Below are 25,283 nucleotides of genomic sequence, written 5' to 3' on the forward strand. Positions count from 1 at the left end.
GCTCATATACATCCCCTGTAGGTTAGGTTAGGATGGCACTGACATTGATAAAATGTTTAACTACAGACATCACTCAGACTCGGCTGAGCTTTATAATGTGCAACTTTTTCCTTTAAAATGGACACCCAGAGGCAGCCCCTTCCTTCTACCATGCCTCATTTCAGATACTCAGACCATGGAATGGGATAACACCTGCCACCATGAGGTTTCTTCTAGGTCAACACAGACTGTTAACACTTAAGTGAAGGGCTTCCTTATACCACAGGACATCCATTTATCAGGCTTTTCCTTGTAAAAGGCAGCAGAAGACAAGTGCCAGGCAAAGGCACTCCAGTACAGGGACACTTTGGGGTGCTTATGAACAGTCAGTCATGTTCACCTCACACTCAACAGAATACTCAAATGGTCCAACACCTCTCATGACCATACACTCAACATGCAAACGTGAAATGTCACAAGGAGGAAACAGGTACTGCTGGTGCACAGGGGATACATAGTAGTTTAATGTTTAATATGTAACTGACCAACATCTATTTAAGGCCAAGTAAGTCTCAATAGCATGACTTGGTAGAAAAGGCCAGGGTGACACTTGGGTGGGTTCCGTCTTGTGCCAACCCTGTTGACTTCCAGACATCACACCAAGCCTGGTCAAGCTACTCACCGCAGGACCAGCTTCCTGCCCTGGTCTGCCATGAGAAATAAGAGGATGCACCAGACTAGTCCAAGCAGCAGTGAGCCATAGAAAGACAGCCAAAAGAGACCCATCTGGGGGTCCAGCAGATGAGGAGGGAGCAGAGACGAGGGGCAGAGTGAGAGGCAGGAGACGAGGGAGGGGTGTCTATCATGCAGCCTCTCCTTGGGCCCATCCTATTTGCTCTTCTGTGTCCAATGATCTTTCAGAACAGTGGGTACATGCTGTGCTTGCTGTTGTCACTCATGCAGCCCTAAGAAGGGTCTCAGAACCAGTGATAACCCCAACTGACCCAGCGTCACTGTTCTCCCCACATCGGGAATTTCAAAAGGATGAAGGCCCTTACACTCAAGTACACGAAGAACCTGCCAACTCTAGCCCTGGCTGCCCCACAGCAGCTCTGTGGGCAGCCACTAGCCACAGATGGCTAAATGAACTGAACTCAGTTCCACAGTCACTTTAGCCTCCCTTGAAAAGCTCAGCAGCCCCCTGTCTGGAGGATTCCTAATGGATAGTACAGCTACAATCACATTCATATTCCAGAAAGCCCCAGACTGGAGGACCAACAGGCCTCTGCTTTTATAAAGTTATCTTTGTATCCCAGAGTCTGTTCTTCTTCCTTCAACTAAGCAGGAAAAGTATTTCCAACTGTCCTTGACTCTGTTTCCCAAACGGGGTGAGGATGGGTGGCGTCCTCCATCTGCCATGAACCAGGAGTGGAAACAGCCACCACAGAAACAATGTACCTTCATCTCCCATTTCCCCAAGAGCATAAGAACAAGAGACCCAATTTCCCCAGCAGCCCTTCACACATTCTCCAGCTAGCTCTTTTCTTCCTTTCCCTTCTCTCTATAAGGCCTATTTTTTAATTGTGTAATGTGCATGCATGCATGCATGCGCACACGCACATAGGTGTGTATAACTATGTGCCGCAGCACACATGTAGAAAACAGAGGACAACTTTCTGGAGTTGGTTCTCTCCTTCCACTATATATAGGAGCCCAGCAGAATAAACTCAAACATGTGAGGCTTGGTGCCAGATACCTTTACTCCTGAGAGCCACCTCACTAGCCTAGAAGTACATTTTCTCACCATGTCCACTTGTACCCATGCTGCTCCAAGGAGGAGCCCTACGAGGGATCCACATACCCCTCCTTGGGAAGGAGAGCTCAATGTCCTCTCTGACCCACCCTATCAAAAGATACACCCGTATACCCAGTCCTCAAGGCCTGTCTGCTAGGTTTGTTGATGCGAACTAAGGGCTTTCTATAGTGCCTTGTGGGCAGGCAGCAGTCACTCCATGGAGGCCATCCTCCCTGTTCCATGCACCTGCCATGTCACCCAAGCCTTGCTGTGTCAAATGTTTCCCACAGCAGCCACCACCATCCGGGGATGATAATATTCTTACCACAGGGACTGTTCCTCCTTCAAGTCGGGGCTGGAGTTGGGGTGAGACAACTAAACCAAACCATCGTCGACCTGCCACAGGGAGCTATGAGCCTGAGACAAGAACACAGGCCAAGTTACGTCAGGCTTTCACAAAGCTGCCCTATTCCTGATGCTACTTTGTTTTTATCTAAGCTGGCCTTGAACTCATGGTGATCCTCCTGCTTCAATCTCCCAAGTGCTGACTTGTTTCTTCGTGAAGCAAAACAAGAAAGTATCTTCAACTGCTGCCATGCTCCTGGGTGGGGTTACTGGACATCCATCAGAAGCCCTACAAGACTACTGACATCAAGGAAGGCATGTCTAAGCCTGAGGCCACCAACTTTTCCTAGGCCTCCAAGTCTTTCACTGAGGAGTCAAGAGTGATGCCCTAGCCAATAATAACTACCACTAATGCCAAATCAGCCAGAAAACACTCCCAACTCCAGCCCTCCGTCATACCTCTTACAAGCTGAGGCTGGAATCAAGAACTCCATTCTGGATGGACAACAGTTTGCCCAAACAGTGTGCGATGGACACCAGTGGTCAAAACCTAGACCAATGTCAGCTGGAAGAAGCAGCAAAGGTTTCCAGAGATGTTTGAACAAGTTCACTTCAGAATCAAGGGCAAAGCAAAATTAGCAGCAACCTCATCTGGGCTTCTCAAATCCAAGTGGCTACAGTCTTGCTAGGCTAACCCTAAGGTATGCCAAGCTAGACAAGAGCAGCAGGGAGGATTGCAAATCCTAGCCTTCCTTACCCACCACGAGGCGAATGTGGTTAGGAGCAGCTTCCCGACAAAGGAGGAGAATCCATAAGTAGTGTTCCCAGTGCTCCAAATTTCTCAGCAGCTCTCTCCCTCTTTCCAGTTACAAACTAGAAGGAATCAAGTAACTTGGTAACATTGTGCAGAGATTGCCCAGTCCTAAGCCCTTGCTGCAAGCCCCCTGGTAAAGAGCACAGCACTGTTCTCTCTTCCTTCAGCCTCAGCCTGTTTTATGTAGGCAAAGTTAAGAGTGTCCCTTGGGAAAACTGGCAGTCAAGCCATCATCTTGTCTACTTACCTCTCCCCACCCTGCCAAGACTAGCTTCCAGGTCCCCATATCAAATCCATTTGAGCCTCTGCCTCTAAAGCCACACTCAAGAGGCCAGTGGGTGCTCTAAAATGGCACTATGGCTGAATTTCCAGCTTCCCACCTACAGCAGTGGACTCCCAACTAGTTGTTTAGCCTTGTGTATAAAATAAGGATGGAAAAACTCACGCAAGACAAGCCTTCAGCTAGGACATTGACGTGTGTGTATGTGTGGTGTGTGATGTGTGGGGTGTGTGTGTGTGTGTGTGTGTGTGTGTGTGTGTGTGTGTGTGTGTGTGTCAGAAACAGGACCTGTTGCTGATACTTTCATTTCCTGCTTCAAGGATTACATTAGATAAGCCCTGACTACACAGAGCACGTCACAAGTATGAAACGAGAGCAGGTGGTGGCAGAGTGACACTTGCATTATTAATCCGAAGCAGCAGATGAACAGTGTGGGCCCTGCTTAACCCTGAGCACCCATGAGGACGGCAGGTAGAATTCTGCATACCCAAGACCATCCTGCAAACTCAGCAGGCAAAACACACTGTTTAGGCATTGTTATTCTTCAAAAGACATGCTGTTTTCCAGGGACCTGGGCCCAAACAGCAAACTCCACAGATGGCAGGGCCACTCTGCCAGAGTCCTGGGGTTAAAAACCTTCAATCAAGCTGTCACCTGGTGTCATTAAAGGAGATGCTGGGGGAAAATGGTTTATGTGACAGAGATTAGCAACCGCACAATACAGACACTTGCTGTTCAAGAGAAATAGGACTGTATATGGTGATATTCTAGAGTTAACAAAATCATATACATATGAACATGTAAAATGCTTTGGAGCCCAATGCCTCCTTGGTGACACATGCAGCTCAGTCAAGTACATACGCTTGAGGCCTCCATAGTCCAACTACAAGCCCCAATGCTGTGAAATACTTTCTATACACTGTGAAGATATGTCACTCTTAGTGGTTTGAAAAAATCTGAACAGCCAATAGCTAGGCTGGATTTCCAGGCATAGAGGATGCTAGGAAGAAGAAAGGCAGAATTTTGAGGAGACACAAAGGAAGCATGACATGTAGGGAGATGAGGTAACTAGCCATGAGCCATATGGGAGCACATAAATTAATAGAAATGGGTCAATTTAAGCTATAAGAGCTAGTAGAAACAAGCCTAAGCTATCAGCCAAGTTTTCATAATTGATAATAAGTCTCCGTGTTGTGATTCTCTGGCTGGTGGAGAGAAAGACTTGCTACAAATGGTGTCCAATGTAGGGCCATGTATTTCCACATAATACCTGGGAAAGCTTTAAAAAAAAAAAAAAAAAAAAAAAAAAGGTTCCAAACAAACAAAAATGGAACCAAATACGGCTTTCTACTCCTGTAGTCTATCAAGTGGGACACAGTACAGAGACCATTTCCTGGCCACTGCCTGTGGGCTTGAGCCGCCAGCATCCCATGAGCTAAGCTGAGCAGTGGTTAAAGGTTTTGCTCATGTAGGCAGAAAGGTTACAGATATGCAGTAAAGCAGGTTCACATGGAAGAAAAAAGAAATTCTAAAAAAACACCAATAGCCAGGTGGCAGTGGCACATGCCTTTAATCCCAGTACTCAGGAGGCCAGGTGGATCTCTGTGAGTTCGAGGCCAGCCTGGGCTACAGAGTGAGTTCTAGGAAAGGAGCAAAGCTACAATAGAAAAACCCTGTCTCGAAGAAAAAAAAAATAGTTTTAAAGTAATAAAGTCTTTAAAGAGAGAAGTAATTAAAAAAAAATAAGCCACGTAGAGATGGGAATACATAGGGAGTCTGGCTCTTGTGTGGTGTTATATTGGCTTTAAATCTTTTGATTGCTGATGAGCAAACAATAGCTACTGAGAGACATTAGACTATAAAAGCTACTAAATTAAATCAGCCTGTATATTTTAAAAATGTCTTAACCTCAATACAGAAGTAAAAAATTACGTTACATTAGGGAAGAGCTTATGCTTTTGTTTCCGCAGGAAACAAAGGCTGTGGATTCCTTCCAAGTTAATAGAGATCAGATTTGACTGGGGGAGACCTCCTAAAAATCCTGGCTACAGACATAAAGAAATAAACCTAGAAATACTACAAGACAGGTGATGTATATTTTACCTGCTCAAACATAAAACAACAACAACAACAAAAAAAGGTATTTGGCTGGCTTATGTACAACGCACAATCCATACTTGTGTTAATGCAGATATGTATGTTACCTTTAAAAGTGTGTGTGTTTTCAGAGCAAGGTAACTAGACACCAATGCAGATGGGTGGCACAGGTGATCCAGCCTCTCAGATGCCTCTGTTACAGTTTCCTCAGAGTTCTATATCCAGAACAGCTTCAAGGCTGCCAGCTGAGATGCTCCAACCTCACAGACTATTCTAGCCAGGACTTGACCATTATCCTAATTTTCTCAGAGTCCCCCAAAGATTCCAGCGCCCCCTGACAACAGGAAGCAGTCTAGAGAACACAAGGCCTGCATTCCCAAGAGGTGTGTTGGATGGTTTTTGGTCATTCAGTGGGCTATGGATGTTTGTCATTGTTTAGGGGGTTGATTACAAATTGTTATTGGTCATGGTCAGAAAAAAAAAATGAACACAGGAGATTAGATTCAGGGATCTTTTTTCTGAAAAGAAACAGAGGGGATATAGTATAAAAATAGTGAGATGAAAGGGTGGATTGTTGAGTCTACTTTTGAACAACCACTAGTCTCAAACATGTTACATTGATATGGATTTTTGTATACTGATACAAAAATTTAAGGTTGTTTTTGTTAGAACATACTGTACATACCTTTTTACTCTTAAGGTACTATACCTGTGCAGCTCATTTAACAATGTAATGTAAACTTCTAAATCTTGAAAGTTACTATTACAATCTATTTAGAATAATAAAGAAATACAGTTAGTAGTCACCTATAACAATCAAACTTATAGTCATGTTAGGTAGGTTTTCAAGGTCAGAGGTATATTTTAGATGGACAGGTGGTCTTCGAACAGTTCAAAGACTTACAGAATGGCATTTAAAATGTCTTGTTAACATAGGGTTTTTCATGACAATAAGACACGTTTGCTCCTGGCAGCATCAATTTACTTCAGAGAAGATGATAGGCATCAAAGAAACTCCATACAGAGTTTGCTTTCAATGTGGCAAAACTAGTCACTTGGGCAAGAAACTGTTCTTGTCTTGACTGCTGACAGTATGCTGTACAAACTGGACCAGCAGGACACAAAGGAAAAAAGACTGTTGAAGTTTGCCAAAGTAAGGCAGGACAGTCCTTCAAAATTCCTGCTTCAAAGAAAGTCTGCCAGACATTCCACAGGACACACAGGAAAGTGACTGCTGAACTTTGCCAAAACAAGGTGGGACAGTCCTTCAAAATTCTTGTTTCACAGAAAAGTCTGTCATATATTTTAGGCCCATAGGCCGAAGATGGATGTTCCAACATTGCAGAGGAACCTTGCGGTAACTGTACAGATAGCCAGATACCTCTGTCATTTCATAGTTTTGAAAGCTGCTTGCTCTGCACTTCCTGTTTACTCAGATAATATTATATCCTTCTGGGATATTTGACGGAATTGAAGACTAGATAACTATAATTATAGTTTTCCTTAGTTGTGATAGAAGATAAATTAGGTACAAAACTTTGGACTAAGATAGGATAGATAATACAATACTTTCTCTAAATTTGCCAAATTCAAATGGACTAGATATTGTGAATGTAATTCTTACCTGATAATTGTTCTTATTGTGTATAGTTTTACTGTATTAAAGTTAAAATCTTTCCTTTTTATTTAGACAAAAAGGGAGAAATGTTGTAGAAATAATCTCTTTGTACACTGTGAAGATGTATCACTCTGACTGGTTTAATAAAAAATTGAATGGCCAATAGCTAGGCAGGATTTCCAGGCAGAGAGGATGCAGGAAGAAGAAGGGTGGAGTAATGAGGAGACACGAAGGAAGCATGACACATAGAAGATGAGGTAACAAGCCAAAAATGGGTTAATTTAAGTTATAAGAGCTAGTTAGAAACAAGCCTAAGCTACTGGCCAAGCTTTCATAAGTGATAATAAATCTCCATGTTGTGATTTGGGAGCTGGTTGGTGGGACAGAGAAAGACTTGCTACACCCAGGGCAAGCAGGTGGGCTGAGTACTTTCCTATAGACTGCCACCACCATCTCAGCAGTTCTTACTCCTGTTGGTAGTATGTAGATCTTGTGAGCTGGGGTGGCAGACATAGCAGCAGCAACTTAGATGCTTGCTTAGCAGTCCTCATTTCTTCTCATTCAGGACAAGAGAATAGAGCTCTCCTTACCCCTTTGGCCCTGACAGCTTTACTAGGCCGGTTTGGGCACTATGTGACTTGGGACCTCCTTTACTGGAGAATCTGTGTCCTCTGGGTGTACAAAGTACATGCTGGTGGCAACATGGTTCCTACTTTTACCCTTTTATTTATGAATGCCACCTTGCTAAGCATAGAAATGGATCCTCTAATTTTCTTTTCCTAAATTTTTGTACATTATAAAATATTCTGAGGCAAGGTAGTAGTGGCGCATGCCTTTAATCCCAGCACTTGGGAAGGAGAGGCTGGCAGATCTCTATGAGTTTGAGGCCAGCCTGGTCTACAGAGCAAGTTCCAGGACAGCCAAGGCTATACAGAGAAACCTTTTCATGAATGAATGAATGAATGAATGAATGAATGAATGAATGAATGAATGAAATATTCTGAACTATCATCAAAAGAATGTTAGAACAAGTGCTAGAAGTTTCTAGGTTTAGGGAAAGACTAAGAGCTGAGTTTGGTTTTTTCATCATATTTAAATTATGGATGCACAGCTTAGTTTCAATTCAAACAAGAACTTACTTCTAGCCAGCTGTGAGCAGCAGGCAATGAATTTTGTACTTTAAATAGTACACTACAAACATTACACTACACACACACACACACACACACACACACACACACACCCCTACACCTGCACCAAATACTCTTCCCTACTCCCATCCTAACATAAGTGGGAACAAGGCTTCCCTCGCCCTCACTGGTCATAAATGGAAACAGGGAAACAGCCTTTCCAGCAAATGATTGAATGTCACAGTGATGCCCCACAGTAGAAATCACCACAATGTCCTATATAGCTCAGCTTAGCACATGAGAAGTGTTTTTGTAAGCTAGCATTTGATGACTAGCTAGTTCCACAGGCAGTCTTTCTACTACACACTGATGGCAGGTCTGTGTTAGGGCAGAGGAGAAGGGAGGGGCAGCTCTTCCCTGGGGAACCACTTTCCTTAACAGATGTGATCCCTATTACTTCCCAAGCTTTGTTAACTTAGGAAGATAAAGAAGTTCAACTTTTCAGTGATCCTGGGGCTTCAACAGCCCAGGAGGTGGCACATGAGGCTAAGCCAGGCCTGGCAGGTCAGGGACCACAACTGGGGACACAACCTTCCCGATGAGACATAAAGTCCTCAAGACATGTGGCCAGGCCTCACTTGTTGAGATGTCATCATCTGGTGCCAGATGACAGACACACATGACAGATACTTCGTCCCAAACCAAGCCAACCTATTCCCGAATTCAGACCAACCAACTCCATTCTCATAACTGTGACATAAGCCAAAAACTGGAAAAGATGCTATGTCACCAGGCCATAGGACATCTGTTCCACGTCGGGCCCCCATGTGGCCAACGGGTCCTGACAAGCCCTCTGGCACAGAGGGCCCTGGCTTCAAGCCCACTGGGCTTACTGGTGACAGAGGACAAAGCTCACTCTTCTAGCCCATCTTACTTCCATCTCATTTCCCACTTACACCAAGCCACGTTAATTCACCAAAAGAACTTTCTAGCAGGGACTGAAGAGCTACAAGGGGACATGTGTCTATTGAGCCTACGGCAGCAGGAGAAGAAGGAGGTGCAGGCTGCTGGCCAGGGTAAACAGCTCTGTCCTCTTTAACCCATTCATTCTCCAATCTTAAGTATTCAGGGAATCCAGGAGAAGCCATAGCAGCCAAGATGGTCTTCTCAAGTCCCACTTACCCACTGACTCGACATGTTCTATTTTGTGGGCTGAGGAAGGATCCAGAAACCCTGACATAGAGACAGCTCAATGCCCTTAAGCAGCACAGAGGCCCAGCCAATATAGACTCCTTGAGACCATGAAGTACTAAAATCTGCCTGCCAATAACAATGGACATCCTCTGACAAGTGAGAACTGTGTAGCTGCCCCCTGGAGCCATAGGCTACTTTTGAAACAAGAACAGGGCAGAGGGAGACCAAATACTGCAGGGCGGCTGCCTCCCGTGTTTACCTGCCCAGACCTAACAACTCACATCATCGTAACTGACTTTCTGAGAGTCAGAGAGCAGCTGACACAGCCAGGAAAGGGATTCTGGAAGAAGCCCTACTTGTTCAGAAGACTCTCTGCTCAAGCCACTGAAAGATACCCCAAGACCAAGTTCTCAGCACAAAGGAGATTTATTTGCCCCAGAGGGACAGAGGGCAGGGAATAAGAGACAAAGACAGGAGACAGAGGGTGAGGCAGAAGGAGAAAGTACAAGGGAGAGGCGGGGAGGGATATTTGCCCCAGAGGGACAAAGGACTGCCTCTGGATAGAGAGGAGACAGGTGTGGCCAGAGGCAAATGGCAGTTTATAAAGGGGAAGGGGGAACCCCACATCAGGATAAGTTGGTTAATTTTAATTGGAAATGTTAATTAGGATAGCCAAAGGGAGCTTCTGATTGCTGGACTTCCAATACTTTGATAGCTGGATCTTGGTAGTCAGCCTCAGGAGGCAGAAGTGGCCAAATAAGGGAATGGACCTTAGTGGCTAGCTTTCAGAACAGAATCTAATGGTTTTTAGCAAAGCAGGGGAAATGTAGGAAAAGCAGAGCCATGCTTCTCATGCTCCAGCCTATGTTTGCCATGCTCGCCCTGGACCTACTAGAACCCTTTGGACACTACACCACACTCAATCTGCAATGTCGGGACATACTTTGTCCAAGTTCATATGAGCAAAACAGAGCACTAATATTCAAGGGTTCTGCATCTTCCTTCCATAAGTGGTACTGGCTAGAAGCAGCCAGCATGGATCTGAGAACAGTTGCACTGACTCTACAGGACACCCAGATAAGCATCACACCCCGTCAAGTGTCAAAGGTCTGTTCTGGCTCTTTTCTTCTGAGGCTCACCAGCAAAGTGAACACAACACCCAGCAGCCAACACCCCATGACCTATCCTCGTCTACCCTGGGAGAAGCCTAAGACTGCCCAGCCTATGGCTCTGCCAAATGTGAGGCCATGAGCAAGCCATTTCTGTCTGAGCCTCACTTTCCTCATCTGTGAGACAGGGTTCATACAGGTACCATCTGATAGGTGTGTCTGAGGAGTACAGAGAAACTGCATTAGCACATATAGCAAGGCCTGGCATCCCTCAGAAGATGGCTGCAACCTTCAGAGCCAGCAGAGCCAGGGTCCCTTTCCACCTCCCTGAGCAGCACACCGGGCTGACTAGTATAGCCTCTGGTGACAGATTTTCCTAATAGGAATTCAACATGGCCTCAGGAAACAATTTAGTAAAAATACAGCCTCGTCCAGGGCCAGCCATCTTCATGGCAAGAGAAGAGCTACTGTTCCGACCCAGGTAAGTGAGCACCTGGTATTTCAAAAGGGTAAAGATGTGGACTCAAGTCCAGTTCCAGCAGAGCAAGGTCAGTGGAAGCTGGACAGTCCCATCTTCCCACTGAGTACGGGGCCTGGCCACCAGACTAAGACCCCACAGCCCTGCGAGCAGCCCGACAGTTCGCTTACCTTCACAGGGCTGCATGTGCACAGCAGACACCCAGTACGAATGCTCTCCACTCCCTGACACACAACCAAGCCCACCAACAAACGGCATGCCCACTTCCTTCCTAAACCCAACTCCTTCGGAAGCATGCTATCTATGGGCTGGTCAGAGGCAGCAGGGCACACAGTGGTCCCCAGAACGAGTTTAAATGCTCCAAGGCACTGGTCACTGGGAACACCACTGAACAATTATATAACAAAACTCAGAAAATCCCTTCCAAATCTATAGCAGTTCAAAGATACTTTACCGACAGATAAGGCTCCTGTTCAATCCCAGAAGCCCCTCCAAAGCTGTTTGTCCAAGGGCAGTTAACACCGGGAGGAGAAACGCCAGTACTGCTGCCCCGGGCTCACCGGTTAGAATCCCACTGCTCAGCCCTGACATCTGGTTTCTATTTCATATCCATGTTGTCACATTACATAACAAGCAGATGACATGAGGAGTGCCACAAAAGTTTCCGCTCAAGACTCACAGAGAATGCCCGAGACATTGTTTACCTCAGGCCACAAGCATTCTCACCCAAACTGGACCCTGGGCTGTCTCCAGGGCAAGCAAAGCAAGCCTCCTCAAGAGAGCCCTTAAATGAACCAATGCCCTTCCTTCCTCTCCCCTCACCTTCACGTGGAATGACCTCTGGCCTACATTTAGTTTTTCCGCACCTGGAAAATGACTTCTGCCTCCGAGGCGTACAGGAAGGTGTCGGCAGTGACGCGGGGTCACAGTGGAATCAGAGACAGAAAATTCCTGAAACAGCTACCTGCTCCACCTGTGTGGGACTCAGGAGAAGATTCTACCAAGTGAGTCTCCACCGAAAGGCACAGTCCTGCTGGCAAGCGTCCAAGGTTCTCCACACCTTGTCTGCCCTGTACCAACGGGCCCAGGCCTCCTCAGCTGATCTGCGGAGGCTTTGGAGTTCCTGATAGAACATCCCAAGTGCACACGTGAGACAAGGACGGACGCTGTCATGCCACCATAGCAGGCAAGGGTCCCTCGGAGCTGCTCTCTTTAACCTCTCATGGAGCAGAGAGGGGAAGTAGCTGAAGAAGGTTTTCAGGCCCAGCAACAAGCATGAGATCACAAGTTTTTCTACGGTCATTCGGCGCAGGTGAGTTCCCAAGAGCCACCGCTCTAACCCAAGGTGAACAGCTTTGGCCAGAGGAGGGGACAGAAGAAAAATGCGGTGGGTGTGCGTGCTCATCCGTGCCTGTGTCAAGGCCAACAGTCTGCTTTGGGCGTCACTCCTCAAGAGCCATTCTCCTTGCTTATTTGAATAGGGTCTCCCACTGGCCTCAGGCTCACCAATTCAGCTAGGCTGGCTGGTTAGTGAGCCCCTGGTCAACCAAGCAGGCCTGAAACACACCTACACATGCACACATGCACAGCACGAGCAGGAGGCTCAGGAGGATTTGGGTTACATTCTTGCTTCCCAACTGGGGTCCTTGTGGACAGCTAGCTATGCCTCACCATATGCCAGTTCCTACAGTACACAACAGGGAACCACTAGTGAGTAGGCAAGGCAGGAAGGAGCCTAACTTAACTTCTAGAACACATGGCCGACGATGCCCAGCCCATGATTCCTGAATTACTACTGTCTGCATTTCAAACTAGCCACACCCCACACCATGGCCAGGAGACATTCAGACAACAAACCATGAGTTAACTTACACAAGCTACACCATTAATGAAGGCAGTAGCTTCCTTCCGACAAACGTATGCTGAGAAATGCCTTCTATGTGTTAAGCTGACACCTGAGCCATCCAGAGTCTAATGCAGGCAGCAGGTCTCTCAACCATCTGCACTTCACCCCAACTTTCCACCATGTGGGCTACTGGTGCTGGCCTTGCTCCCATGTAGTCACCAGCCTGGAGGCAGGCTCAACAGGGGAAAGCCCTCAAAGATGAGAAGTGAACCCTGCCCACTGAGGGAGGTCAGCTGTGGAAGGTCTCCTGCCCACTGAGGGCAGGTCGTCAGCTGTGGATGTTCCCCTGCCCACTGAGGGCAAGTCGTCAGCTGTGGAAGGTCTCCTGCCCACTGAGGGCAGGTCGTCAGCTGTGGAAGGTCTACCATCCCCTGCACCCAGGAACCTGCCTGAACATTATGATCAGCCTCAAGAGGATGCCTCAACAATGGAGTGGGAAGGTCAGTCCCACAAGTGACAGACAGCAGCCCGTCTGTCTCTTGCCTCTCATTTCTTCTTCCTTGCATCCCAAATTAGACGCCCAGACCCCTAGTTTAGCCCCCAAATAACAGAGGGGCTGTTCCCAGAGCTGGAGTTCTGGGGTCAGCTCAGGCATTAGACTCCTGTGGAGAAGCTAAGGAAATGGAAGAAAATCACAATTCTTAACCCGAGTCCACAGCCAATGAGCCTCAGTGTCATGTGACAGCCCCACCATTGAAATTGGCCACATAGCCCATGCCCACCTAAGGGGGCAGAACAACAGCACCACTGAGCAAGTACTGGATGCCAGGGCCAGTAGCATGACAGAGCAAAGACAGCACTCTTCTTAGAGAGGCCCTCAGCATCACTGCCAGGGTTTCAATGCCAGGACTCGAGCTCATGAGGGCCAGGAAGAAGGAAGCCACCTCCACAGCAGGAAACACTGATGTCCCCACACACAACCATGAAGTGACAGTGCAACCCAGTGCAATTCCCAGAGCAGGTTTACCGTGAGTCCCCACCATGGTGTCCAGGGGGTCTGCTCACAAGCACCTTCACATGTGTTCTTTCCTCCCTCCACCCAAGCACAAGGCTTGCTTGCTGTTCACGGGGTGTGTAGTGAAGGGTAAGGGTTCCACTCTGGCACTTTCCTACACATGCTAGTGGACTGCTCATGTCCGCCATCTGTTCTATGATGTAGGAGAAATAAACCACTCTTCTTTGTATGTCCAACTTATGAAAACTTTCATACCAGCCTTTATGAAAATGATGCTGAATTAGAAATAGGAGCTGTGCCCCAAGGGGGAAGTTGGTATTTGTTGTGTCCAAACTGTACAGCACTCACCACAGCAGGAAGAGAAAAAGGAGGGTGACCAGCACTCTGTACCCATGGATAAACACAATCTGTAAACCAGAGATTTCTACAGAGTCCAGGACAGTGGTCCCAGGCTCAGGACCAGCAGAAGCGTGGTGACCCAGGCACATCCCCTTTCTTCTTGGCTTCTTCAACTAGAGAAGCTGGCACACTCACAAGCTCCAGATCCACTTGCAAGTCCCACTTTTAGCCTATATGCAGGCCACCATTGTGCTTGCCGGGGGCAGGGAAATGCACAGGAAAAAGAAGCTGGAGGCAGTGGCCTGGTGCAGCTTGTATACAAGACTATCTTCTGATCTCTGCCTAAGTGCCTTCCAGCAACCTGGAGAGGAGTGATGACCAGATAAAGAAGCTCTCCTCTGTCCTTGTCTCTATACCAAGCTGGCTTCTACTTGGACTCTTTCCATATTTTAAGTGTGCTCTACATGGAAAATAACAAAGGTTCTTGACCAAAGAACTACATGGGATATCCCTGAGATAACCAGGAACTGATCTTACTATCTCAGAACTGAGAGGCTGGGCTAAGGACCCTAGAAGTGCTTATAACCAAAGAACAGCTCTTCTCCAAGGAGCAAAGACTTGAAGGAAAACCAAACCCAGATTTGATGCTCTAAGTTGTAGAGACTGTCCCTACAGACCTTCAATGGGACACTTCCAACAGGGCAATGACATCTGGGAATCACTTAGTTTTCCACACTATTAGCAAGCATGGCCTTAGCCCCTCTGAACCCCCAAATGAGTCCAGCTCTCAGCTCAGTCACATCTATAGCTTTCTAAAAAAAGCTAGTGCTCCACAAGATCGTCAACTGAGGACAATGACCAAAACAAGCCTGAAAGGGAACCCTGTTCCTGGCAGCATGGCAGGGGCCGCTTCTGACCACCTTGCATGCAAAGTTACTCAGCCAGCAAAGACTGCCTCAAAGAGTTCAAAGCAAGGCAAATCTGAGGAGAAGGCCAGAGCACGAGCCTGCCACTGGCTAGAAGGGAGCAGATCCAGAAAGAAGGTGCCCTGAGGAATGAGGGCCACAGGTCACCTGCTGTGCTTGGGGAAGAGTCTCAACAGCTGGTGAGGGCTGACAGACACCCCTGGCTCAGGCACCCTGAGGTGTGTGCTAAGCAGGGCTCAGCCACTGAGTAGAGACCTGCCAGATTCTCTCTGGAGGAATGTGTCATCAACACACACATTGCCCACAGAAATTTATAAGGACACAAGTCACAAGAGCAAGTCATGGGGAGACACTGGGCCAGGAAAGTAGCAGCAGGGTCACTGGACAGTCCTGTTACTTAACAGCTGTGCAGCCTCTGGAGAGCTCTTAAACACCCTATGCCTCAGTTTCCCATCTGCCAAATGGGAATATGACAGCCTATCTTTCCTGGAGGGACATTAAGAAGTAAATGAGATTATATGTACTAATCATTATATAACCATTACTAATATCAGTATTTGTTAGGCAGAGCTAAAAATGAGCCGTGTAAAACAGAAATAAATTATAATCCTTGAAACTTTAAACTAAATGAATGAGTTATATAATGAAGTAGATAGAGCTAAAGAGAATTGCTGACCACTGAAAAGCCCTACAGAAGTAATTCAGAATACACTACAGAAAGACTCGAGGACACAGGACTTGAAGGCCGGGGGAGAGGCTGGAAAGATAACGCAGAAAACTGGAACTTGGTCCCCAGCACCCATATCAGGGGGCTTGCAACTAACTACCCATTCCTCCAGCTTTAGGGGGTCCAATGGCTCTTCTGAACTCCATGGTCTCCTGCACTCAGCTATGTACAGGCTCACACACAGAAACACATGCACCTAATTAAAAACAAATCTTCCAACAGGTATGGCAGGAGTTGGGGGTAGAGGAGAGGGCAGAGAAAGAGCCACACCATCACCAGTGTTCCAGAAAGCAGAATGATTCAGGACAGCAATGTACACTTCAAGTACCTGAGTGCTGAGAGAGCCGAGAAGCATGGAGACGAGAACTACACCCAAGGCAGCATGGTGCTGGCACAATGACCAGATAGAGGCAGGTGAAAGGACAGAGTCCAGTACAGGGTAAAGGTGGCATTGCAGTCATTGGTATAAACAGGGACTTCTAAATAAACAGCACTGGGACAACTGAAGGGTGATCTGGGTGAAGATAAAATTAGACCCAAACACCACCACACCCAAGGGTAAACCTTCAAACAGCCAGGGTATGACGCACACACAAACCCCACAGCAGAAGGGACAAGAAGGAGTCCCTGCTGGCTTCGCAGAGGTTGGCTTCCCACTGGAGATCCCAGTACAGGTGCAAGAAAGGAACAGGGAGTGTGACTCTGGGGGAGGCTTCCGTGGCAAAGGAACATAATAAAGTGTCAAAAGCAACAGTAAAGAGTGGTCATGTGGGGTAAATATGTAGCTAGCGGTCACAGTCCTCATATGAAGAACTCTGGCAAAGTGTGGGAACTGAGTCCAACATCCCAAGAGGAGAACAGCCTTTGGAAAGGAAAAGACGTTCTTGATCTATGCAGACGGCAAATGAGAAGAGAAGCTCTGTGGGCACAGCATGCAGAAGCGGCTACCACACTAGACCCAGACAGGGGGACTATGAAACAGTCCGCTCTATGCAGGAAACTATACCAAAATTAGGGGTCTATTCATCTTCCTACAGAAATCACTTCCCTACAGTAACTCAGAACGCACAACTCTTGTAACATCACATGGACGGCTGCTCCCTGAGTAAAGTTCCAGTGGGGCACACTGCCACATCCCATTCACAGGGGTGCCTGGTCATAGATTCAACTGCTAAGAGCTTCAAACAAGGAGGCGTCCAGGTTCCAGCAGAAGTCAGGAGTTAGTGAAGATGCCTATGGACACTCCTGCACAATGTAGAGGCGAGGGGCGGTGTGTACTCCTGCCTTGTCCTACAAGCAACAGCAAGGTAAGGGTGAGCAAGCCAGCTTCTCCAAATCTAACTGCCACACAGAACGTTCACCTCCACACTCACAAAGAATGATCAACAAATCACAACAGCTAAGATGGAAAAAGCTGAAATGAAATATACCCAAATGGACCATACCATGTTTTCTACAGAAGATGAAACTCTCTGAAGCACCTCAGACACAGCGTTTGGTCCTGTGCTGTCCATGCATGCCCAGTTCTGGTCACTGGGGTTTGTTTTTGTTTTGTTTTGTTTTTTTCTTTTAACAGAGATATGGGTATTTTTTGTTGTTGTTGTTGTTGTTGTTTAGTATTCTAAAGTTGAACAAATGAATCAATATATCGTGAATTTTTGGGTGCTAAGCACTTTGTTGAGATGTCTTTATAACAACAGCAGGGTCAGGCAGGAGTCTTGGGAGAGTTCAGAAGCCTCAGATCGGAGGCTAGGGAGTGCCAGGGCGCCTGCAGTCCCCCAGTATCTCCAGGTGTGTACTAACAGCAGCATGGGAAACAGCAGCTTCTCAGTGCAGCTTCTCAACTGGCACCACCACCTCCGTCTCATGTCCAGGTTGAAGCCAGGGAACTTGGGGCACTAGGACACACCTCTGCAGTCTACTAGCCCAAAAGGCATACCTGAAGCAAATCACGAGGAACTGAACCAAGTCAAGTGCAAGGATTTTTTTTTAAATGGCAATCCTGTCTGTTTCCATACTGCTATTGTCACAAAGCATCAGAAAAGACGACTAAGACTATTCCAGCTCAGAAAAGACTGTGGGGCATAATGCATAAATGTTAGGCAGGACCTGAGGGTTTTCTTTTGACATAAAAGCCATTCTTACCAGACAATCACAAAATGTGAACACATGTGCACTACAGAGAACAGTCCTGGATCACAGTAAACTTTCCACTTTACTCATGATGTAGGGTAATGGGAGGCTGTTCTTGTTTTAGAGAGTACATACATGATAGGAAAAGTGCTAAAATGTTCCCCAAATTCCTAAATGCATTACTCTTCAGATTGAGTTTTAAAAAAAATAAATAAAATGCTGAGTGACAATGCACAAGACTAAGAGATCAGGGAGCACTGGATCCACATATGCCAAGGGACATCCGTCCTATCAAGACCAGGGAGCACTGGATCCACATATGCCCCAAGGGACATCCGTCCTATCCAAGACCAGGGAGCACTGGATCCACATATGCCAAGGGACATCCGTCCTATCCAAGACCAGGGAGCACTGGATCCACATATGCCAAGGGACATCCGTCCTATCAAGACCAGGGAGCACTGGATCCACATATGCCCCAAGGGACATCCGTCCTATCCAAGACCAGGGAGCACTGGATCCACATATGCCAAGGGACATCCGTCCTATCAAGATCAGGGAGCACTGGATCCACATATGCCAAGGGACATCCGTCCTATCAAGCAGCGACACCACACAGAGAGGAACTTCACTCAATACAGAAGGTCAAAGACACCATTCTCAGACACACAGCAGACAGAGACACTCCTGAAAAGAAAATAAGACTGAAGAAAATATGGTCCAATGAGAATGGAATGTGGACAAAATAAACATATAAGAAGTAGAACAAAGACTCCAGAATGCAGAAAGAGTTATCAATAACATTAATAAACATAGAAACATTAAAACAAGAATACTCCCTGAGAGATCATGGAGAGAGCAGGAGATACTCCTGAAGAAAGCAACCAGTGGACTAGCTCAGCAATGAAGGGAAAGACACACACAGGCCATCCATCTTACAGACCTGCAGCCAAATATCTATGAAAACATGGGTCCTTCAGACAAGAGGATACAAGCCACCGATAGAGGACGCTGGTGCCTAGCCCAGAGAGCATGCTTTCATCAGCCTGATGGCTACAGTTGGCAGGACCAGTCCAACATGGCACGTCAGGGGTGGAGGGTTGGCAGGTGGAAGCAGAGCTGCTTGGAGCAGCCAGCGCACCTTAGGGTCCAGCAATGCTTACTTTCCACCACACACCACCCACATCTGTACCAGGAAACATAGAGAAGGCTCACAACAGCACATATGCTGGCAGACAGGTCTGCAAAGACACAGCACACCACTGGAGGACAAGGAATGTGTTGGGATACTTAGACAGTCACCAAAAGACAAGGGACTCTGACTACAGATCCTGCATGTAAGACTGAGCCTCATCGAGTTTCATCCAAAAGTCCCGCAAGCTACAAAGCATACACTATAATTCCACCTACATTAAGTTTAGAAATGTGTAACTGAAACACCATGAAAAAGGTTCACCCCCGCCTGCAGATGGCCCAAACCTATCACTCATAAGAACTACAAGTTAAACATGTTTATCATGTTTTATTGTTCTCCTGGGCAGGTTCTAAAATCAGGGTATTTGAGCCTCATAAAGCTAGACAACACGTGTGTCTGCTAAGAGGTGATGTTAAGTAAAGTCCAAACAGAAAACGTGGAAGAACACAGACCATGCACAGGCAGCAAGGAACTCTTTCAGAAAAGTCCATGGCTGCATCCCTCCCAGTGCTGTGAAGCCAAAGATATGCATCCTGACAGTGACCAGCATGGTTCCTCAGCTGTGTTGGGAGGGAAGTCCCACTGCTGGTTTTGACTTACAGGCTCTGGATGAACATATGAGTGTGCAGACCTCTGGCTCGGGCAGTGAGTTTTCAACTTTCAAACAGGAAATGTTTTACTGGCCGTCCCCTCAGCATCTCTTCCCAGGGCCTTTCGTTTTCTCCCTCCAGAAACCAGCTGGTGTACACTGACACAAGTCAGCAGGCTGAGCCTGGTGCCACATCCCTCTGACCCCATGTCCCCACCCTGACCCACAGGCACCACTGCAGGAAGCCTGGACTCCTTCTCTAAGAACAGCGCAGTGTTCTGCGGGCACTCACTGTGATCTCTCTCTACTAAAAGCCACTCCACAGTGCTCCTGACACAGTGCTCCCCGCCTTCCCGTCTGCTCTACTGTTGAGCACTCTGCACAGCACTGCTGTTGGTCCTCTGTGAGCACCTGCTCTGACTGCTTGGGCTGGGAAGCAGCAGTCTGTCACTCCTGCTAGTCCACTGTCATCCCGGAAGTTGACCTTTGGCAATTTGACAAAACTATTACATGAAAACAAAAGCATAACAAATTCATTCTTTTGCAATTAGAATTGATTTACATAAGCCATAACAATTTATAATAAATAACGTAAGCCCTGGCACGGTGGTGGAACATATCTGCAATCCCAGCACTCAGAGGCTAAGTGAGGCAGGCAGACCCCAAGTTCAAGATCAGTATGAGCTGCAGAGCCAGATCCTGTCTCAAAGATCAATGGATCAAACTCAGGACACTGCATATATAAACGATCAGCCACTTCTATAACTGCAGCTCGTGTCCGACAGAGCCCTTAGGCTGGGTGTCAGGGCCACCCTGCTGGGGCTCCATCCCCCAGGCACCTGCTACTCATCACCCCAGGAAAGGAACAATCTACACAGCCCTGCCTTGCTTCTGCAGATGCAAGCCCACCCTTCAAGGTCTGGTGGTTCATCCCACCCAATGGACACATGAGCACATCAGCCACATGCTGTCTACACCAAGTTTCTCTTTCCTTCATGCTACCTGACCTGAGGTCTACTGGGTTCCATTATTCCTCACAGTCTCCCCTCAGTCAGCTCCACATAGTCCATGCCCTGCTTGAACTCCACTGACCAGCAATGGTACTGCTTGCAGTCCCACTGTGTTCCTCAGAGTGAACTCATACACAGTTACCGAGAGATCTGAAAACTTAAAGTCAGGAGGCCCTTGGCCAAAGCTCTTGAGGCTTCCCAGCAGAAGACAGTATCACAGTTCCTGCCCTTCTCATCCATGAACCTTCAGATGGAAGCCTGCAGCCTGGTACCTAACTGCCTCAAACTGCTCACATCCCTTTCTTGATACCTGTTTTTTCATCCACAAAGTGGGCAAACCCAGGGTCCACAGCACTTGCCCCTAAACTGTCAGAGAAGTCCAATCTGTCCACTTGTAGGAGGGCACCCAGCATGTCAGGCATGCCAGCCACATTACCATTACTCCTTCTTCTGATCTCTGACCTCCTCATAGCACGTAAGTGAAGCCAGACTAATCACTGCCCCCAGTTCTTGGGGTACCCTGATGTGTGGGAAACACTCAGTGAAGGATTTATGTTGTTGGGAAAGGTGGTGGTATGGAATGGGAACCAGACAAGATACTGATGCCCCGAGACTCTAAACACCAGCACCTTGAGACTCACACTGCAGTGGACTGATGAGCTCCCCACATCTGGTTGAAGCAGCTGGGCATTCCTGTGAGCGTGGCCCCTGTGTGATTCAATAAAGGAGCAAGGAACAAATGAAGACATCGCACACAGCCAGAGGGAACACATGCCACAGACATCTTAGGGAGCAATATTATTAAAATCCACATCCCCTGTCTCAGCGATCCTATTTTTCTGAACTTGTATCCAAAAACACTAATACGAACAATTAGCCACAAGTAAAAAGCTATGTGTCTAAGAATGTTCACTGAGGTGCTGTATGCTATAGAAAAGTTAAACTCCCATTTAGAGGGGATTTGTAAAGACCACTGTTCCATCATGTTTGTTAGATGCAAATGTGAGGAGGGCACAGAGACAGGGCAGGTGGGGATGAGGGCAGGAGGCCAGGGGACCCACACCAAGTATAATCTGCCATTTTCTCAGAACTGGGTCACAGTCAGCGGGGCCAAGTGAGCAGCAGCAGTTTCTTTCCACTGCATACCTTTAAGCATTGACAGATTTTAAGTTGATACTACACTTGATACATTTCATTTTTGGGGAGAGAACCATTTTTCTATTTGTTTAAAAAAACAAAAACCAAAAAACTTTCATGCGAAATCAAAAGGCGATGCTGGCAGCTCCTGAGAGTAGTTCTGTCTGTGGTAAAGCACCACCCAAGCATGGCTGCCCAGGCCAACAGCACAAGCACTGTGCCTGAGAAGCCTGCCCCTTCCACAGGGGAACCATGGGAGAGGATAGCAGATTCCAGGTCACCCCACCCCACCCAGATTTCAAGGAAAAGAAGGTCCAGCCAGAATCAGAAACTACCTAAAAGCAGTACCCTGTGGATTCACCCAGCATGTGCCACGGGAGAAGGAACAGGATGGTAGCCACACAAAGCTAGGTCCATACATACTATTTGGGCATAAAGAGGTGTCACAAAATTCAAAGACAACATATACGCTTTTAAAAACCTGTAATTTTAATTCAACTGTGAAAATTCAAAACAAAACATATCTTTATAGCTTCACTTGAAATCCAGACCACAGAAAGTACACCTGCATAGGGCCACAACACTGAGACACTCAGGAAGTCTCAATGTGGCTGGCAGGACTCTTCAAACTTAAGAAGGACATAACCGTGAGCAGCACTGGCTCACAACTGACAAGTATGTTGCCCAGGAACAGAAATTTTGAGCATTTGAGAAGTTTTTCAAAGAAAATGCTCAAGTAATCCTGAACTTGAAACTCAAACTGGGTAGGCAGAGGCCCAGTCTAGGCACAGTTAGGCGAAGAAAACACAAACGCTTGGGGCATCGGGTGAGAACGCTCACTCTGTCCAAATGAACACCTCCATGATTTTCAAGTAGAAAAACACACCCACAAGGTACAGCATTCCGAACAGGAAGGTTTGAAAAGAAACTTAAACACGAGAGAAAAGTGGCAGTCTGGTTCTTCAAACATTTTTGGTTGAAGGTAAGAACAGCGGTATTTAAGCTCATCTAGGTAAAACAAGTAACCCTGCTCCCTGCAGAGAATATGCTTGCTACCACTAGTCGGCTGAGCAGGACCGGAGCAAGGCCAAGGCCCCGGTGTGCACTGCCTCCTCCCCACCAGCAGCCGACCTGCCACAGCAGTGCACTCAGGGTCCACGGGCAGATCCCGGGGGGCCTCGGCAGCAGGCTGAGAGAGCAGCACGGAAGCACCACTTATGGGGTTCACCAGCTCACAGTCTGCACGCTGTGTAACGCCTGCCCGCCTCCTACAGCTGCCTCGTCAGCCCCTCTCAAACACCCCATTCTTCAGGGCGGGAGACACAACACAAGAAGATCTGACAACAACATGCTGATAAAGGACCAGGGCGGCGGGGATGGGGTCAGGAAAGGAAAAGTTGTAAGTGAGGCCACAACACCCTGGCCTAGAGAGAGTAACAGCTATGCCGATCTGGAAAGGGAACGTACTGGAACAGCTACTGCTTCCAAAGAAAACTTTCTCTAAGACCAGGCACTTCCCGATCACATAACCGCTTAGAAGCAAGCAACACCACCCAAAACAGAGCACTGAAGGCAGATCTCCACCTCACATAGTAGCCAAAAATTAACCTAAATTTAAAGGTCTAAACACAGAAACTAAAACCATAAAACTCATCAGTGAAAACAGGAGATCTTTGTACCCTGGACCTGGCAGCAACTTCTCAGACATGACCCCAAAGTCAGTCGACAAAAGGAAACAAGAACTGAACTGCCTCAAAAGCAGACACTAGAGAACACAAAGACAGCACTGAGTGGGAGGAGCCTGGGCAAGCCATAGAGCAAACACACCAAGGACTTCTGCAATTCCACAATCAGCTAACAGCCAAACCTAGACAGACATCTACCCAAAGACACATGAACAGCCAGTAAGCATATGGGGAGGTGCTCAGTAGTCCTGCTTATTAGCAAATGCAAATGAAAACCACAGTGAAATGCCAACTGTAACAGTAGCAAGACATCAAAAGTTAGGGGATGTCCAAAAAAGTGTACCCACTGGGCATTGCTGATTTGATAGATAGTATAGGATAGATGATAGATAGATAGATAGATAGATAGATAGATAGATAGATAGATAGATAGATAGATAGATGATAGATAGATAGGCAGGCAGACAGACAGACAGATAGATTATATGTCTGTGTGTGTGTGTGCGTGTGCGTGTGCGTGTGCGTGTGTGTGTGTGTATATGTATATGTGTATACCATACAGCACTGTGAAAATTCTGGTTCCTCAACAATTACACATGGCATGATCATGATCTTCCAGGTCTGCCCCAAAGGGGACTCAAACTAATACAAGTCCACCAATGTTCACAGCAGCCAAAACCTGGAAACCGATCAAGCTACATCAGCAGAATGGATAGACAAGGTGTGAATCATACAGAAGGAAACATTATTCAGCTTGGGAAAGGAATGAGATTCTGTCAGGTGTTGTACAGATGGTTCCTGAAACACTATGCTACACGACATAAGCCTGGCAGAGAACAGACGCTACATAATCCCACTTACCTGAGGTACCTAGGAGTTGATCCCAACAGAAAGTAGCATGGTGGCCACTGAGAAGGAAATGTACAACTGGTACTGCAAGGAACAGTTTCTACTTGGAAAGGTCAGTGTCTGAAAACTGGTGCATAACCAACCATGCACAAGTACTTATGTCATCACTGAAACACACTTAAAGGTGGTCAGTGGGAATGTTGATACTGCCTCTATTGAGACAATAAATAACAGACAAAGGATGAACCAAGAAACCCACATGCAAGTTGGAAAAGATCAGAATTAACACCAATGTAAAGAATAAGTGCTTCACAACATAGCCCAGCCTAGGCCGGAACTCCTGCCTTTGCCCCTGAAAGGAGAGATTACAGGCATGTGCTGCCACACCCAGGCAAAGGTTGTAGCTGATAGATAAGTTTTCAAGACACACTAAATACAAGACCCCAGGCAATGGGGACCCACCATAGATAGGTGCCTTGTGTTGTTAAGAACAGTGAAGCTAAGTAGGGAGAAGTTCAGGGCCTTTACTGAAGGCATCCCAACAAGCAAATAGCTACTGCTTCTGTGGCTCAAGAGGTCCACTTGCATGCCATCTTAAGACCCCAGACAGCACACAGAGGCATTGGAGCAGTTCCCATGAATACTCTGTCCACAGAGGACATTCTGCTCTCATTCCTAACAGAAGCACACAGACCCAAGACTTTCCCGGGTCCTGTAAGATAGAGGAGAGAAAGAGAACCAGTGAGACCGCATCACCTGCAATGGTACCCACATACATATTTCCAGGAAAAGCTTAGCCTATGATGACTGAGGTTAACGGCCTTTACTGAACATATGTTTCAAAACCAGAGACTGCAGAACCCCACCCTACCCCCCAGCCCCGGAAGCCACAGGGACCTAGGGCTTGGCTCTGTCCTCTCAACTGCATCTGATAACTTGGCCTAGCCATGGAGTCTCAACACAGTCTGCAGCAGAAGCAGTATCTTCCCACAG

At 47.0% G+C, this 25,283-nt stretch overlaps 1 protein-coding gene across 17 annotated transcripts in view; it reads right to left on the reverse strand.

Annotated features, from left to right (window-relative positions):
* Hdac4 (histone deacetylase 4) overlaps window positions 1-25,283 on the reverse strand; it is a 262,371-nt gene that overhangs the window by 186,358 nt on the left and 50,730 nt on the right. The window contains exon 1 of one of the 17 annotated variants that reach the window (XM_076549622.1): window positions 11,294-23,826. The exons of the other annotated variants lie outside the window; for them this stretch is intronic. The gene's annotated coding sequence lies outside the window, so the exon portion shown is untranslated. Of the gene's footprint in view, window positions 1-11,293; window positions 23,827-25,283 lie in introns of those variants that run through there. 17 annotated transcript variants of the gene reach the window in all.

The sequence above is a fragment of the Peromyscus maniculatus genome, chromosome 13 (assembly GCF_049852395.1).
Source record: "Peromyscus maniculatus bairdii isolate BWxNUB_F1_BW_parent chromosome 13, HU_Pman_BW_mat_3.1, whole genome shotgun sequence".
In the NCBI taxonomy this organism is placed as follows: domain Eukaryota; kingdom Metazoa; phylum Chordata; class Mammalia; order Rodentia; family Cricetidae; genus Peromyscus; species Peromyscus maniculatus.